This window comes from Mastomys coucha, unplaced genomic scaffold (genome assembly GCF_008632895.1).
Source record: "Mastomys coucha isolate ucsf_1 unplaced genomic scaffold, UCSF_Mcou_1 pScaffold20, whole genome shotgun sequence".
NCBI classification, from domain to species: domain Eukaryota; kingdom Metazoa; phylum Chordata; class Mammalia; order Rodentia; family Muridae; genus Mastomys; species Mastomys coucha.
Genome location: NW_022196903.1, coordinates 46968364 through 46973900, shown reverse-complemented (window position 1 = coordinate 46973900; position 5537 = coordinate 46968364). Strand labels below are relative to the sequence as shown.

Below are 5537 nucleotides of genomic sequence, written 5' to 3'. Positions count from 1 at the left end.
CTTCAACAGAGAGACACATACTCGGTGTTCTTCACATAAGACATAACAGTTTAAATAAAAAAAAATCTTTAGGTCACTTTTGAAGCACTTTCAAGAGAATCTCAAATGACTGTGAAGTTGCACTGCCTTGTAATACTGAAGGGCTAAGAAGAGTCAGAGAAGCCTGCTTCAGTGTCTGCATTCAGAAGGTGCCAAGTAACCATCCTGGGGCTCCCACAACAGTCAGAGCCAGATACTGGGAGGGAAGAAGAACATGAAAAGCAACCCAGAAATGCTTCAGGCTTTAAAATATGATACTAATAAAATATTTTAACTCTCTCCTTCAATTTTGTCCTCTGAAAATATTTTACCCCACAGTACTCTGCTTTGAGTGTCCCACAAGCCTTGGATTAAAGCCTTCACTAAAAATTAAAAAAAATGCTGGTTTCATTTTTATATAAAAACTTTAGGGCCTGCAAAGTGGTTTAAATGAAAAGATGCTTGCTGCTAAGCTATACCCAGAATGCACCTGGTGGAAGGAAAGGACTTACCTTCTCAAATTGATCTTTGACCTCCACAAGCACATCATGGCATGTGAAATTCCTAATAAACAAAGAAATATACAAAAAACTTAATGAAACTTCTATTTTTAACATTTTTATTTTACACGAACATTGTCTCTGAGGCTGCAGCAAAGGCTCAGGGTGGTTCACAGCCATCTATAACTCCGGTTGCATGGGACTCAGCACTAGGAACATATATGGTGCACATGCAAGCAAAATACTTACTGATATTATAAAATATTTTTTAAAAAATAAAAAAATTAATAACACCCATTAATAAAATTAATAACTATAACAAATATTATTTCGCTCCATTATTTTGCACAATAAGGTCAAATACAAAGAGATTTTATCAATACTATGATGGCTTAGAGACCCACAGCTGGACAATGAGCAGGGTGAAAGAGGGACTTCAGAGTGCTCAGCCCTGAATGGACATCTTTCTTCATCACACTCCTCCCCTCAAGACTCAGAGAAAAGGGGGCAGAAAGACTATAAGAGCCAGAAGTGGTGGATGACTTCAAGGAAATTGTATTTTCCAAACACAACAGGCCTAATGCACTAAGAACACAAGGACTGTGACAGTATGCACTGGAGCTGCAGAGGTTAAGGCCAGGCCAAATACCACCAATGAAGTGGGAAAGTGGCCTATCAGTCCTGCCTCCAGCCAAGAATCTATTTGAAAATTGATAGCTGCTGAGAGAGGGGAAAATCAATTTTCTTCAATGGAGTGATAATGGGACTATCAGCCACACTCCTGGGCAGGCTCAGGAGGAGGTGAGGAATGGGAAAGAATGAGATAATATGTACTGTGTGAAATTCTCAGAAAATAAATACAAATTACAAAATAAAACAGTGTGATAGCTTAACTCAAGCATGGTTAAAATCAGATGAATTCACTTTTAAAAAAGAAAGATTTACTTTGTTTTTAATCATGCACATGTGCCCACAGAGGCCAGAGGCATCAGATCCTCATAGATTTAGGGGAATAGCCAGTTTTAGGCTGCCTGATGCGGGTACTGGGCACCCAACTCTGGTCCTTTGCAAGAGGTGTACAGGCAGTTAATAGCTGAATATGTCTCCAGACGTTTGTTGAATATGTTTATTTTGGGAGTTCAGTTGACCACACAGTATTCTGTCTTAACTAACAGAGTGGGTTCCACACTAAGCCCTTCTAAGATACTGCAGTAACAGTGACAGCTCTTAAGGATGCTACTTCAATAGATGGTCCTCTGGCATTTGAGAAAACAGTTACGGTCTTCTGGCTGCTGCTTGCCTTTCTCCTTTAAAGCAGACCATGGAAGAGTTCTCCAATTGTCCTCTAAAGTCAGTCTTTAGATGCCTCAGTGGTTAAGAGCTCTGGCTATTTTTTCAGAGGACTAGGCTCAATTCCCATACACAGGTGGCTCACAAGTGTACGTAACTCAAGTTCTAAGGGATCCAGTGCCCTCTTTAGGCCTCTGTAGGCAGCATGGTGTACTTATGTAATAGACAGACAGACAGGCAAAATATAAATACACATAAAATGAATAGTTAAAAATTCTTTTTTTAATTTAAAAAATGTTGAGTTGCTCATCTCAGAGATATCTTTCCTATGTCTAAAGAGAATGTATGGAGATGCAGGAAAAAAAATGAACAAACAGGTTTTGCTACATTGCTAGCCCCGAGTTTGTGAGTATATTGCACCTCTGTGGTTTTCTAGTCAAACTTCTGCACAGTGGTCCACAAAAGCACAAAGATTTCCAAATTTCTGCTGACCTCATGTGTAACACAAAACTGATATTAAATAAATGTATATATTTTAGTCTTGGAAGCCTTACCCTTCAGGCTTAAGATTGGTTAGGAAAATATTGCTTTTCCTTTCCTACACTTGGTACTTGGCTTCTTGGGTCCTGAAAATTCATTTCTGAGTCTCTTGACCTAGATGGAAAAATAGATACAAATAAGTTGCTTCTTTATCTGGAGCTTGAGCAGATTGCCAGTATTCTAAGTTCAAAAGGATTTTATCCAATCCAAACACAGAAACGAAGGGATAGACTCTGTAAGACACAAATATATTTCATCAAGAGCACAAGGGCTAGCAGGTGGTCAACAGGTGCCCGAGACAGCCCGTCAGGTTTCTGTCTATACATGTTCTCTAGGATGTCGGAGCTGAGTGCTGGCATGAGCTCTGTTTATAGTCTGCTGCTGCTCAGCAAAAGAAACCTGCTTTGCGGCTGTGGCGGACTGCTAGCCATCCCTAATATCTGTTTCTCTCCCTCCTCTATGACACAAGTTTGAGCTGAACATGGAACTGCCCTAAATAAACACTTCTCAGGGTCTTATGAGTTAGCCTTGCCACAGACCCAGCTTTTGAATGTAAGCAAACTGTCCTATGGAAGCCTGAGAACCTTCTGTAAGTTCCTAATCTCTGGAGAGTGTTTGTGGTCCCTCTTCCTTGGACTTCTTCTACCTTCTTACTCAGAATATGGATTACCTTGCATAGAGAAACTGAAAGCTGGTATTATGAAAAAACGAAAGAGCCAGAGAATGCCTGGGAAGGCCCATACCTGTACTGACTGCATACTTAAGACTCTTAAAAAAAAAACAAGCAAGAAGTTGGGCATGGTGGGACACTTCTGTGATCCCACCACCCAGAAAGCTGAGGCAGGAGGACTGAAAATTCAAGACCAGTCTAGGAATATAATGAGATCCTGTTTCAGTCAACACATCCCCACCACCCCCAAATCATTAATCATGTTTAAGTCACTGTATTTGGGGTTTGTTGTCATTTACAGGCACATCTAACTCAATGACTCTAATAACTTTAAGATTCACTGATTTTGAGAGCTTGTAGTTAAAGGACTGTCTCTTGACATTCTGCTCTTGTAGAGAACCCAAACATACACACTGGGTAGCTCACAATCACCTCTGGCATATGCACTCACATATACAGACACACTGCTCTTTTACACACACACACACACAAGTGGGGAGGAGGTAAGGAGAGAAAGAGTGTGGGTGCAAAATAAACAAAAATAGACATTATAAAGGCAGGTAAGATGGTTCATTAGAAGTGCTTGCTGTGTAATCTTGACAGCCTGCATTCAATTCTAGAACTCAGAGAAAGGAGAAGCTGACAGTTGTCTTATGACAGTGTCTCATGGCACGCACGCACACACACACACACACACACACACACACACACACACACACACACACACACCGAGATTCCTAACATATCACACACAATTTGTATATCTAATATAAATGCATATATACACTAAGACATAAAAATAAAATTTAGAAAATAGATACTGTCATGAAAATGAAAAGCAAGGCCTAAGTTCCTATCCCAGTTGAAGTTTCTGACATTCTTTAATGAAAAAGATCAATATGTAAATGATAGTAGATACAAATCAGCACCTGTGTTCCCAAGAGCACAAGAAGTCATTTTACCTACTTAATGACATTGAGTACTAGCCAAAAGCTAGCATAAGAGCAAGCATTACTGCTACCACACTAGCTAATGTTTATTAAACATTTAAAAAAGCAGATTTCTATTCCCCACCACCTACTCAGTAGATGATCTCAGCCTTATCAGCAGAAATCAGAAGCCTTCCAGTGGAAGTCCTTCTTCTGTTCTCTACAGTATCAACTTTCCAGACCTATCCTGCCTATCCTCTTCTGGCTCCCTTTTCTGTGTGACAAGGCTGTGTCTCTTCCACTCAAGTGCAGCTTCTCTACCTGTGCTTTGGATCCAGCAATGCGGTCTCAGGAAGTCTCTCTGGGTCGTCAGTGAGCCTTAGCAGTGCCTGCCTGGGTGACACTTCTTGATGCTTATTTAATCAGGATGAAACCAAATCCATATTCCTTCATGTCAATTTCTTCACTTCTAGAGAATAACTCAGTGCATCAAAATATGCCACAGGATTTTTATAAATTCCTTATACTCAGAGTATATGGGTATACACCTAGATATTTGCATAGTTAGGATTTTGTCTCCTATATTTGCAGCTTTCAGATTGCATATATAAAACCTTATGAGAACATTGTTAAGTAGTTCCAATGACATACACACAAAAAGTTATTTCTAACAGCATTATTTGAAACAATGTGTTTATATCAAGAGTTGGCCAAGATTTCTTATGCTAGATGTTAGTTTAGCTCTGTATACAGAGTCCATTGCCATGGAAGTTAATATTCTATTTTAATAAAAGAGGGGGATATTGTAGAGAAACTATAAGTGCTTTATGGTTATTGTGATTTGTTTATCTGTCTGTCTATCTATTTATTTATGCATGCCATATTAGGAACTGAACCTGGGGCCTCATGAATGCTAGACAAGCACTGTACTACTAAGCTACACCCCCAGCTCTGCATAGTGAATGCTATATGATTATGTACTTCACTGAAAATAAATTGAATTTGTTTAGCCCACATAAGAAAAGATTTTAAAGTAATGAGAGAGAAAAGATATGCTTCTGATCTCAGCTCATCAGAAGATGTATTTTAGGAGCAGACTTTCAATTACATGTCTTCAAATAACAATTTAGCCCAGACAGTGAGAACGGCTGCTTCATCTGAATTTTGTAATGGTTTCCTGATTTGTTGTTGCTTAAAGTGATTACATAAAGGCAATTCTCAAAATAATGGAAAATGTAGTACTGAAAAATTCCAGTGGTGAGTCCCTGCAGACAAGTTTCAGGGACAGAAATAATGCAGGGTGCCTATGTGTGTGTGATGGGGCACAGGCGTCACTGTGATTAAACAGACAGCTTTCATTTACCTGATGCACAGCCAGCTCTTCTGGCCTTGTTTCAGGAGCATCATCATGAGACAGGTACTGTATTCAGAGACTATATTCAGAGGTTCTTGAAAGCCAACCATCAAAAGAATCTGCAATAAAAATCCAGGCAGAGATGACCATGAACTTCACAAACCGCCCTACAAAGATAATTTAGTAGGAAAATAAAGGATAAAACTTGAAGTTTTTATTATTATTTATTGATTTTA

General features: G+C 39.2%; 1 long non-coding RNA gene across 1 annotated transcript; it reads right to left on the bottom strand.

Moving 5' to 3' along the window:
* Nucleotides 1-524: 524 nt before the first annotated feature.
* On the bottom strand, nucleotides 525-4366 carry LOC116098910. Its single transcript, XR_004121994.1, has 3 exons — nucleotides 4269-4366; nucleotides 2363-2462; nucleotides 525-582 (listed from the first exon to the last, which is right to left on the bottom strand). It is a non-coding gene; the product is annotated as an uncharacterized LOC116098910 (long non-coding RNA).
* Between the last annotated feature and the right edge of the window lie 1171 nt (nucleotides 4367-5537).